Source organism: Pogonomyrmex barbatus, unplaced genomic scaffold (genome assembly GCF_055798465.1).
Source record: "Pogonomyrmex barbatus isolate J1 unplaced genomic scaffold, ASM5579846v1 scaffold8, whole genome shotgun sequence".
Taxonomy (NCBI): Eukaryota; Metazoa; Arthropoda; class Insecta; order Hymenoptera; family Formicidae; genus Pogonomyrmex; species Pogonomyrmex barbatus.
This window is the reverse complement of record NW_028297182.1, coordinates 268,166-282,013: the sequence shown is the minus strand read 5'-3', so window position 1 is coordinate 282,013 and position 13,848 is coordinate 268,166. Positions and strand designations below refer to the sequence as shown.

Sequence of the window (13,848 nt, the reverse complement as noted above, 5' to 3'; positions counted from 1 at the left end):
GTCATCCACCTCCATCGACGCATTCTCTCTCAACCTCCCTTTTCGTCTACCACCACTACCAACGACTTCAATGCCAGCAGAAGCCTCAACACTAGCACGGAGCAAGGGTAGAAAGGACAGAAGAGGATGAAGATAGTGTTGGAAGCCGTGTCTATGTAGAAAGATCCTTCCCCATGAGCGTCGCAAACGTCCTTACACCAACGAATTCAACATGCACGAGCGAAAGGTATATGAAAGATGAATATCTTGAAGGGTTTGTGTGTAGGAGAAACTTTTAGAGTTACCATTATGAGTCAAAAGTTTTGCTGGTATCATTAATTGATTACGATGCGAGCAGATGCATTAGCGAAAGTTTTGATTGTAAAGATGTTTCTATTAATTTTAACATAAGTTTTAATCGCTTGAAATAAATCTCGAGTAATATATTATCTTGCCGTCAATATCAGTTGAAAATCATCACTATTCAAGCTGTTACGTTATCAAGCTCATGTTCGGTGTCTCGCACCGATATAACACAGGAAGTCCGATATCGACGTCACGCGAAACGTTGATGTATTATGAATATAGACAGAGATAGCCACGGTGCCGCGCTGCAACCTCCTACCAAATCATGGACCATCACGTACTCGATCAGTGAGATCTACTGGTGTGCGTCACAGAGCACACGTTACTACTACTAACAACCAGTCATATCCACCGACACCTTTGCAAACGTGGGGACGTCCACAAACGCTGTGACATCCTCACACATTTGCATTAACATTGCCATCGGTGTCCTTCGTGCTGCTTCCAATACAGCTTTCAGGAACACCATCGCGCGTTTCTCTTCGCATATAGTGTCAAGACAAGGACCGGAGGCCATATCTACGGAATGTCCTTGTGTTGAGATCCTGCCACAGCGTCGTCACGCAGTGGTTCTCTTCGCGCAGGTCAGACTCTCCGTAACGGTTGACGATGGTAGTAGCACAGGGATGAGACTGCGACATACACATACACCCTGGTGATTTCTCCACTTCTATTCTCCCCTTCCATATCCTCCCCCTCTGTCTATCTATCTCTCTTTCTCTGTTCATCCCTCCATTGCTGCTAACAGCTTCTCGTCGTGTTTACGGGGCGCGACAGAGGCGCCACTATGAGGTTGCGTGGTCACGGCTGAAAGTTCTCGACGTCGATCGAATCCCCAATTGGGTAGGAGGCGTGAGCACCAAGGGTCGCTTGGCCATGCCGGGTGATACAGGTGGAGGTTAGGGGGAAATACCGAACCCTCCACGCTGGCATACCACTCTCCGCGGACACCTTCCTCCCTTCTCCACCCTCTTCTCACCACTGATAACGGTGTTACGTTGCTGCTATGCATACTTGTGAATGGAGACCAAGATGGACTGCTTATAGGAGAAAGTTCGGTGTCTTCCGACGAACGACTGAGAAAAAAGTCCTTAATGGCTATCCTGACCGGGTGATCCGAGAAGCTCTTTCGACGTAGCAGAAAAATCGAAAATTATACTCATATACTCTTTAAGAGTAGCTGCGAGATCAGCTAAATCATTTCTTCTTTAAAAGCGTGAAAAGATGATCATCTACCTTCAAAAATAAAAGTGGCGGAAGTTATCAGTAGCCTACTAATCGATAAAGTAAAATTGTATATAGACGTACTGTATCATACACACACTGCGCCATGCATATAATATATATATATATTCCTAATTTAATAATAAACAATTTATTATGTTAATTATGTTCCTCGATATATGTATTTCCGAAATGAATTAAATCGATTAGATAGACATTAGCTTGTTTGAAACGTATGGGAATGTGAAGTTCATTGAAAGTTTGACGAAACTACGATTATACGTACTCGCTGAGAAACAAAAGCAAGGAAAAAGGAGCCAAGGTAAATTGGTGAAGTTAATGAAAAAGGGACACCGGATATACGCAGTCGTGACAGAATGAATCAAGCTTCGGAATTGTATTTCCCTTTGTTTATTCGTCCTCTCGCATGCCCTTTTCCGTTGTTTTTTTCTGTCGATTGCAGAATGGAACAGAGAGTGTGTGCCAGTAGAACAGGTCGTTGCTCGGTCGGACAGATTTGAGAATCGGCTGCGTGCATAGAGCGGAGTGACAACAACGAAATTCCGTTCGCTGGTAATTCATATAGCAGTCAGGAAGATCACAAAGAGCTTATTGCTGTTGTATGAAAAAGCACACACGCACACACTTGCGCGTGCGCGCGATCGCATATATGTGCCAAGTCTCGTGGTCGGAAGCTGCGAATTCGATCAATCTTCCGCACCGTTTTCACACGTACTTGAACCGTTGGTATTATTTCATTGTCATAATGCGACAGTAACGATATAGAATTGTTTTTTTTTTTTTTATAAAATAGATGTGTCATAAATGAAATTGTAAACGCGTGAATATGAAATTATCTTTTAGACATTTAATTTTTATCAATTTAATGATAATCGCAGGTTTTTACATTAACCTTTAAGATTATTTAATCTGCTAAATAAATATCAATAAACAGCATCTCTTTTGCTGATTTAAGCCTTAATCTTTTCATCCTTTTTTTCCTGCTGTATTCTATTTTTACTTTTCTATAAAATTTTATGCGCATTGGCAAAAAAATTAATCATCGGCAATTCAATAAAAATAAAAGATAAATAAAATGAAAATATTTATGATGACGAATATGATGACGAGTATTTCTAAGAAATATTGATTATCATATTTGCGTACAAAATATAAAGGAAAAAATAATTTTTATCGTCAAAATTTATTAAGAGTTTTATGTATGTTTTATGTATGTATTATTTTATACAAAATAAAAATAAATATCAATATCAATATCAATTATTTTTTTTATCTATATTTATTACGATATTATGATATCGACATTATGATATCTATCATCTATCGTTAATGTTGTTAATAATACTATCGAATGTTGCTAATATGTTCACATTACATCCATGAGTGACTAATTACCCGGACGAGTGTGCATGCATCGATCATTAAACTGTCACAAAGTTGATTATATAGAGTGTCCTAGACCTTCGACCGCACCATTTAGCCAAAGCTAGCAATTCGATGTCTCGATTACGTGCGCGACTTCGAACTATTTAACCCTCCGCCCAGACGAGCATCAATGATCCTCATTCCTTTCCGTCTCTTTGATAGTGCCTTTTCAGCTCTTTTTCACAGTCTTTGAATCCAAATTGCCTTTCGCTTCAACTTTCTTCTTGTGCATACCATATTCCACATTGCGATACGACTTGTCAGTCCCAAAAGTTCTTTTATCGCTTGCATAATTTAACAAGCTGCGTGCCATGTGCGAACCACACCCAGTTTTTTTCCACAATCATTGATTTTCATGGAAACATTTCATTAAAAGAAGAAAAATTGTCAGTTAAATTAAAATGTTTTCGATTTAGTTTAAAAGAAAAATTCATTGTCTTTAAACATTAAACTATCTGCAATCTGAAATTTCTTCTAGTAAATCTATAATCATGAAGCGTAATATGAGGTATTTTTAAAACATATGTATACAAAACAGAATAGATATATTTATAAAGTTTTTAAGGATTTAAAAATTCTCTTTCTAATTCTTATATTTATTAGTCTTATATAAACTTTTACAACTACATAGTTTAATTAAATAAATAAATAACAACTTACAAATTGTAATTATTAACATAATATAAGCTAACGAAAATGTTTATTGATAATGTTTAAAAAAAAAATGAAAGGAAATGGAAAATAAGAACATTTCGCAAAAACTTTAACATTTATATTTATGTAGAAAACTTACGATAGAAAAGCCAACAGATATAGATATATAGACAACAAATAGTAATAGCAGATATGTTTTGCCTATTCTATGTGGCTACCTTACTTAATAAAATCGTATGTGTATATTTCGTCAGAGACGCGTTTCAGATATTTGTTGAACTCCATTAAAATCGTATTAACAGAAGCACGCGTTTGCAAGGATATCAAATAAGACAGGGATTTCCGAGGATGTAACGGTGCATTGATCGAATATCTGGATTCACGAGCGTTAAACCGCGTGTCGATATTAATACCCTGGTGGCCCCGCCACCAGGGTCGATATCGTTTCCGCTCTTACGAGAGTCACCTTCGTAGGCGCCTAAAGGCAGAAACCCAACATGGAGTCATGGTAAAACCGAGAAATCCTTTGGCAACGAATAACTATTCACGGACGTGGAAAACTCGTTAGAGCGAGGAATACTGTCTCGTTTTGTGAGCTTATACCGGAAGTGGATTTTAACGGCAGCTGAAGACTTACGAGCTCGGCTACATAGCGATCCTTGTAATCCTCAAGGAGACACCGTAACGAAGTATCGAATATAAGAAGAATGCCAGTAAATCAAATTAGTATGCCTTATACTTTCACAAAAGTATTATCTATTAATGGGAAAAGTTATTAAATTTGATTGTTTTACTCATGTAAAACTGCTCCCAAGTTAAGTAAAGGATTCATTATAAAACAAAAAGTTTTTCTTTCATCTTCTTCAAACTTTTCTAATTTAATGCTCATATTATTTCCTACAAACACATGTACGTATATCGCGATCCTTTGTCAATTTCATATTTATAAGTGGCAACGATATCCAGATTTTTCGAGCAGCGGTCGGCTCAAGTGGCTGAAAATAAGCGAATGTTTAAAATGCGAATTTTCCAGAAGAATAATTTTCCGCTGAAGGAAAAATAATTGTAAAGAGAGATCTTTGGGAGGTAAATAACCAAAGGCATATCCTTTTAAACAAAAAAAAAAAAAAAATATACCGAGTCCAACTTGAACTTTTCACACTACACTATGAGAGACTGTGCGATAAAGGCATCCCAATAAAAAGCCATCTTCTAATAAACTTGGCGACAAAGCGACGAGCGAGCGTGATGCAAAACAGGAATGGCCTGCTCTATACACACGCGCGTCAACTTTCCGCACGGTATGGAAATGCAGCAATACACGCGGCTGTAAAGTTTGTTTATATGACGTTAGAGCAGGCAGGAAACGCGCTGTCACGAAGCGCTTTCGTAATTATCTTCAAGTTACTAATGAGAGAAATTTAAGTCACATCGATAAGCGACGTTGTTTTCGTCACCGAAAAAAGGAGATATTTATGTACGAGCCAGATTTTGAATGTAGTAATTTCTAAGTGAATAAGTACGTGTAATTCTTTTACATGGTAAAGAACGTGATACGTAATATAACTACGACATACTTTTATCGTAATAAATATCGTCAAATATCGTCGACACATTTCTTATGGTAAAACAAATTCACGATATGCGAACAATAAATAAAAATTGAAATAAATATAACACGATGGTGTGTACACACAGGAAAAGAAGACAAAAGAGAACAAGTAAAAAGTAACGAAAAGCAACCGAAAATGAGAAAAATGTGCAATTTATTTTCAAAGATGGTGTTATTCTTTTTTCTTATTATATACCATATTGTATACTATCTTGTTTACCAAGATAAGTTCTACGTACACGTACACGAGTGGATGGGTTCCTTAGGCGTATCGCAATACAATGCCAGGATTCAGACGTGAAAGAATGCAAAAAACAGGTTGAGAGGAAAAGGGAAAGTGCCATTCCCAACCCTTCACGCAAAGACGAAGAATGTCGAGCTCGTCCTGTCTTTCTAACCCACGCTTCTCGCACTCCCGTCCGTCTAGGCTCTCTCTTCCGCGCCATTCTCGAGTGAGTAAAAGTACCTCGCACATAAAGTACTCCTGGAACTCCGCGAACTCCAAAAAGTTCGCCGCTCGACTGCTCGAAATGACACTTTACCATCGGAGTTTCGATCGGTAAGTAAGTATCCAATGTTCAAGTGAGCCGATACGGCTGAGTTTCTAAACGTTAAAGAGTAATTACGAAAGACGGCTGGACGGAAACGAAGCTCCCCCCTCCCTCCCTCCCCCGCCTCTCCATAGTTGCACGCGAAAAGCATATACATATTTTCTAATAGTGATTTGATTACATTAATTAAAGTTAACTAAGAAAATTTCTTTTTAGATACGCGTAATGTTCATAAAAATTTAATCAACAGTTTTTTTACATTCAGTAAATTAAATATGAATGATGTATTATTATCTTTTTCGACATTATGTCACTCGTGTCACTCGTTAATAATCGATTTAAAGAATATTTTTTATCACAAAAAATAGATTCCGTTTGAAAAAAAATTAATTTTTCAAAAGTTTCAAAGTGTATCCATTGGTCGTAATACTCCACAAGTTGTAAGCAAGACAATCACGCGAGGCCACAATAGATAATTGATTCTAAAGTATATATATATATATGTTTACATAAATATGTAGATATATCTATGAAATTAAATTTAGAATCAATAAAACTTTTCACTTGCAATTCGAAAACGAAATATCAATAGAATAATAATTTAATTGTGCGATAAAATAGAATCAATATACGTAAGAAAAATAAATTATTTTGATTTATAATGTACAATATTACATTTTTAAGGTTTTATTATATATAGTAGTATATTTTTGTGTCTGTTATTGAATTTTAAAACTGCATATATTGCTTTCTAATAAACTTTAGTGACCACATTTTTCGCTGCACTTTCGTGCCCTTAATCAATGAAAATGTAGTCAATAGATGATTTTCCAATATTCATCCATTGAGTATATTAAATAAAATAAAAGCAGCAATATGCATGCCAATATATTCGTTACGAATGGTATATAATCGGTTGTTTTTATGACATATGTAACAGAAAAAAAATAATAACAGCATAATAAAAAAAAAAATAACAGCGTTGAAAATATAAAACTTGCTAAATTCTACCGTTTATGATTTGTCAACAGTTCTGCAATCCAGTGTTTAGAGAGAAAAAGAAAGAAAATGTATACTAACGTAACGTGTTTTTTAAAATATTTTCCTCTGCTGTAGTAACAAAAATTTTGTAAAAGCCGCTTTTCAACATTGTTTAATTTACTATGATATGAGCTCGGAAAATATTCTTACGCACATAATCGTCGTTTTTAAGAACAACGAGATTTCCCATTCGTCAGGATGAACGCAAAGTTTCACTTATACAACAACGTCGCATTGTTACGTCACGTCGCGTGCTTTGCGGAGGAGTACTTAGTACTAAAACTCGTAGAAACTCTCACACAAAGTTTGACTCCGTGTGACTCTCCCAAAGAGAGCAGGCGATTTCGAAGGCCACGAACGATTCAGTGGCCTTTCTTCAACATCTTTCGTTCAACATTAATGTCGTCTTTCGCATTTAATGAACCGTTTACGAGACGGTGCATCGCCGACAAGAATACACTTGCACCAAAAATAGATGCGACGCCGCATACAAATGCGACCCTGTCGGTAGGAAAACTCTCTCGCGCGGCCACGAAAACTCGTTTATACTTTAATATACTAATCATTTCCCGTTGCTTATTAAAACTTGCTCTTGGCGTGGCGCACCACAACTTGATACGCAAACTTCTTAATATCCGCCGTATATAATTAATCGTGGTCGGATATAAGCAAAAGTAAATTGCGGTACGACGCCTGAAGCGCTTAATATAATTATCGGCTATTGCTCTACTCGTATAATATGCGCGACTTTCCGTTTGACATTTCACTAGAAAAGGGTCAGAAATCCTAAAGTTATAATCTCTTGCCAAAAAAATAAAATGACAATCCTAAAAGCATGCGGATATATGTATGTATGCACATATTACGCGCATGAAATATCAAAGTTCTTAAAATATCAAAAAATATATGCACATATTTTTAAGAAATCTAACAACGAAAAATATAAATAACAATTTCAAAATTGCGTGAATAATTGTAAATGTGTTCCAAAAAAAATACTCTCTTTACATAATTTCAAATTAGTTATTTCTAATTAAAAAATTCAATTCATTATAATCATTATAATTCAATTCATTATAATTTTCAATTATAAAGAAATTAAATAGAAAAATAGCATAGAATATTAATTATTTTTTATTAAAAATTACACATAATTATTTTTTTATTAAAAATTGTATATTGAGGAATCTTTGTCTATTAAACTAAAAATATTTGAGATTGATGATGTATTTTGAAGTGACATACATACATTTCGAATAGTATTATATTTCATGTGGTTCAATATTTTAACTTTTTAATATATTAAAACTGTAAATATTTGCATTTGGGAAATTTTAAACATCTTTATTAAAGATTTACAAGAAAATAGTTTTTCAATTGTGTGTTCTTGTCTCCAAAGTTGTTCTTGTTCCAAAGTTCTCTCTCGTAAGATCGTGCGTGTCATTCACAAAAACGTGATCGTCTTCCAGAGTAATATCCGTTGATATGTGTATGTCTCCAGTCGCGAACTTCGAAACTGCTCAAACTCCTCGATACGGTTTTTAACACTCTTCGATAATTTTCTCATGACAAAATCCCGGAAAATTGATCGAAACTCGTTCGTCATCGTTTCAGGATGTAATCAACGTCGCGATTCCATTCTTGAAGAATTTCTCACACCACTATCCGTACGACCATGATTAATCGCTATTTTATTCTATTCGGTATGCCAGTGGTGTCGGGGTCTAAAGAAGGGAGTTGCTAGTGTGGAAGAAAACCGACGAAAGTAACTAAAGAGGAAAGAAAATCCATCGTCTCCATGCACTCACCGATGCAGGACGTCTCTTCCATCTTCGTTAATATATTCCAACCTAGGACAGGCACTCGTATCTTTTCCACGCAAGAATAAATTATTTGAACAAGTTATAAATTATTTTTAAACAATTTTATATTTTTCCAAATAACGATAGACTATATAAAATTATATCTAAAGTCATAACAGGACAAATATTTGTGTGTTGTGACTTTACAAAGCAAAGAACTTTTTTCTTTATTCATTCACAAATTTCTTAGCCAATAATGTTGATGAAAAAAAAAAATCATGTAATATATTTCGCATTAACAAATTAAAAGAAATAACTTATTTTCTTTTCTTATTAACTTTTTTGTAAACACATGAAAGTAAAAACGCTGAAAAATAAAAACGCGCGAGAAAATGTCCTATTTAAAACACTCATTATTGTTACAATTATCCTTTTCATTATCTCTACTATCGTGTTTTGTCGCATTATGATGCTATCGAGATTTTGCTGTTACGATAACAATGCCGTAAAGTTCGAAATTTGTGTTTATAATAAAAGCAGCTACGCGTTGAAACTGTGATTTGGAGTAATGCAAATCACTTGCGAGAGTAAAGAGTTAATATAACGTCTCGTATAAGCGGTATATAATTATTTATTAGAGAATTGAATTATTAAATTTATTAAAATTCCTTTCTGCGTTAGATACTTTTTGTTTTTCTTTGATTATTTCGTCGCAGAACATATGTTAACGTTTATATTATTCATTTATTTGTATTGTAAATTGTTATCACCACATTGTAGAAATATCAAAGTCTAATTACGAGAAATAATTTTTTCACAACATGCGTTTTTCCATTTGCCGATTAATTAAATGCATATTTAATATCCCAATAGCCTTTCTAAAACATACCAGCAATTTTTGTAAACATCATAGTTTTTGTAAACATCAATTACTGCTAGAATTAAAAACTGAAGAGAGTATAAATAGAAAAATTAAAACGTAATTTATCAAAAAAGAGTAGAATAATCGATTGAAAATTTTTTAAATGTTAAAACAAGCGGGTTTTTTCTTTCTCATATTTGCGAGTAGTAAAATGAATACTTTTTTATTTCACTTATTTAGCATTTAAAATTTTGCAAATATATAAATACAAACATATAACTAATAATTAAATTAAATAATTTAATCAAAATAATAAAAACCTTTTCTCAAAAAAAAAAAAAAAAAAAAGAAATTCTTATACATTAATTTTTACACAAATTTATACCTTTATATATTTAGATTTTTAAAATTTTAAATTTTAGAAATAATCTGATATTTAAATTATCAATATTATATTAATACAATAATCATCTATGTTGCAATAATGTAAAACTGTTGAAAGTAATAAATTGTAACATAGAAATGTTCGATAAAATGTTAAAAATAATAGTTAAAATATTGATTCTTATGTCAATGCTAATGGTATAAAAAATGGAAGAAATTTTGCTCTACAAAGAACATTACTTACAATAATAGGTAGCAGTTGTCTGTATACGACGAAACTATTAAACGAGACTATTACGGAAACATTCGTCAAGAACAATACGATAAATAATATCGATCCAATTCTCCTTATTAATCGCAATCGCTTGCGAATGATTTCGTTCGAAAGAATAAGAAATTTGCAGCTTGTTAGCTAATTTTCGGAGCACTTCTTGCAACGCCGTGTGCGTAATCGACCGAGCTAGATGCAGAAAATTGCATGAGAAAGATAACAATATCGACAATATGCCATGTATCCTTACTTTTCGATGCTCGACGTTGTCATCGCGAGTAAACGCGCTATATTCATTAATTGGCTCGTTATCGAGTGAATGCCGCGATCGATTTCGAAAATTGTCTGGCAGTTTCGAAGCGGCGGTCGGAGGATCACGATCGACGATATCAGGCGGCACACGGCCGCAACGAACAAGTTCAATCAGCACGCAGGGAGTAAACCAGGTTTGTATACGATCTCTGCTACGAGCTCGTACTTCGAATCCAATATACGATATATCTCGATCCATAAACCAGACTCAAACATACAACTAGATGAAGCAATTACTGGTGACTAGTCTAGCGGTCTTTGTACAGCGAGTACAGCTCGAGCGGAGAATAAGTCCGAAAGGATGAAATATATCGAGTTATTGTTACTTTCTCTCTCTTACATAATTTTCGTCTTTATGTCTAATGGTCTTTTTTTAGATGATTTAGAATTAAAAACTACGAACAAATGTGACAAAAACATTTATCGTGATAACAAAAAATTTCTGATCGCGAGAATAATACGGTTCCCTCGGTATTTCATATGCAACGAATGTAACCTGTGAAGACAAAATATAAATGGAAAGTAAAACATTATATTTAATTAACAAATATTAATAAAATACGTACTAAAATATAAATATAAATTAAACTTAATATTGTAATATTAAATGTTAAAAGATTAAGCCTTTTAAAATACAATTTTATAATAAAAAAGATTGTATTTTTTAAAGCTATAATAAACGTTACTGAAACATATCACACCTCAGTTCTAAATTAAATATTTCCATATTTTATTTATATTAACGTAAAAAATAATTTATAAATTTTTTTTATTTCCACATTTGACAATATTTTTTAAAAATTTGTTTTTCAGTCCTATAAAAATATAAAATAATCTACATATCAAAAATAAATCTCAAATATTCAACAGTTTCTGGATTACGTTATACCGTCTCGCTCACTTTGTACCTCCCTCTATATCGGAGGACCACGAACACGAATTACACATACACTTTTCGTTCTCTCACAATAATTCTGTCTCGATCATCGATACTTCCCTGTATTACTTCCCGCTCTGCGGTTTGCCTTCGTATTGCCGTTTCTCGTTTATCCGCCGTTCCGCCACGTTTCTGATTTGTCGTTTCTGTCGTGCTAACATCGCCGACTTCGTCTCACCATCACCGACGACGGAGTCGGTTTCCACTGCGAAGGGATACGCGAGAGAGAGTTAAGCCAGACTGTAATAATTTTGAATTCGGTTAACCTAGCTCCGGCACCTCGGCAACCTTCTCGCCCCCATTTCCTAAACACCCGCCTGCACTACTACGCCTCCACTACCACGAGAGGGTGTAAACCGCTTGCGCGCGCTACGATAGCCGGTACGGTAAATCATCAACCCGATAAGCTGACTTGCTCCTCCCAGGGCATTAGCTTAATATCGTTACACTGATTCGATTGTGTTTGACACATCGCGATTTACTAGAAAGACACCACGCAATGTATATATCGCATATTGTAGGAAATAATAATAACGAGAGAAAGATGTTGTTAACATAAAATACCCTTATAGTCTATTTATAATGATTTATATTATTCTTGAAAACTATAAACACGAACGATTCGATATTAAATGCAATTGATGATATTACTGACGAAAATTTGATTGACGATGAAACTGAGTGATATTAAACATTTCCTTTAAAGAACAAAAGAAATTATAATATTCAAACTTTAATATTTCAATGTATCCACCAACATTCATATTAAAATTAATAATAGATATTAAATATAAAAAAAAATTAACAAAAAAAAATTAAAGTTTTATATATACGACAATAAAATAAATCACATCAATAATATGACTATGTGATTATATATGTGATGAAACGATAAAAAACGTTTTTCGTTTTGCCACCATGTTTTGCCACTTTAAGATTTATAATGTACCCGTTGCGAGCATGGCTCGGGATTTTTAATTAAATCGAAACCTGCGGTCGAGTCGACCTATTAAAACGCCACAGGAAGAAAATGACGATAGAATGGGTTAATGAGAAAAGAGAAAAATTCATGAACATGATTCTATATATGATATACTACTAATTGTAAGTGCAAAATATATTACACGTTCTTTGTTCTAATAACGAAATAAAAAATCTTGTGCTTAATCAGTCAGTTTATCTTAAATAAAATAATTGACAATTTTGTGCAAGTGTCAAGGTGTCAAGGTCGCTTTGACTGAAAATGCTGAGAATAAATGGAGGAGGCATCGCGAAACAGCTGTGATATATTCTACAGCGTATTTACATATCACAGCTGCTTAAAGGGTATATCAAATTCAATTATTATTACCGCTTTGCGTCAAAAGCCCTAAGTAAATGAATATTCATTTTCATATTCCGAAGAAGCTCACAGATGCCGAGTAGATAGAGGAATCATCGTTGCACGCAAACGATTATCATTATTGTCAACGCGTTTCAACTTTCGTTTTCCATCTCAGGCCCCCATACACTGCCATACGATAGAATCATTTGCGCAAGCGATAGCAAAGAGAACCTATGAATTCAAATTGCCGGTTCTGAAGGACGCTACGTATTTTTAATTAAAAAGGAACGCTATCGCAGATAAGTACACGGGCACGGAGCATCTTCGTAGAAAATACAATCTCGGTCGTTAAAACTTCTCATCGCAGGCTTTTTCGACGGTGCTTTTCTATGGTATCGTTCGTCGCTCGGCGATTCTCAGAATGCTGCAACAGCAATCGACGAAACGCTCCTATTTCTCAACGGAATACAATGAAACGAAACTCGCTTGATGTCTTCTCCGATCTCATTGTTATATTCCTCGTTATCGCGACAGTCGCACGGTATGCGGGTGATTTTTCTCTGATTGCAACATTGTTAAAATTGATTTTCACATTTCTTATTTATATGACAAAATGTAACGAAACTTCGTCCATCCAGTTTGCGATATGTAAAACTTAATACTGCAAGTTGTTTTACAAACTTATGAAAAAAATTTTACAAATGTTGTTTACTTTCAATTTGCATTTATCGATTTTTTTACCTTCTCTTTTTTCTTCTCTTGCAGTATTATTAATCCTCATGTTTTTAATTTTATGATGTGCGCATATTTATTAATTTGTACACAAAGAGGCGTGAGGTTACAATGTTATATACAACTATTTTTTAATTTATTATTTTTTAATTTTCGTACATACCATCTACAAGACTACATAACATTCCTTTTACGAATATTTGCATAATGCTGATAAGTATCTCCCTCTCTATTATTTTTAAAAATCTCTCTTGTTTTGATTGTAGTTTAATTCAAGAAAATTGTATTATAATTATATAATATTCATAACACTTTTCTATCATAAAAATTTAAATAGATATTATTTTCCTC

The 13,848-nt window shown here is 34.1% G+C and overlaps 1 protein-coding gene across 1 annotated transcript in view; it reads right to left on the bottom strand.

Annotated features, from left to right (window-relative positions):
• The window catches only part of LOC105426236 (uncharacterized), a 99,511-nt gene that overhangs the window by 30,840 nt on the left and 54,823 nt on the right, over positions 1-13,848 (bottom strand). The gene's annotated exons all lie outside the window — the stretch shown is intronic.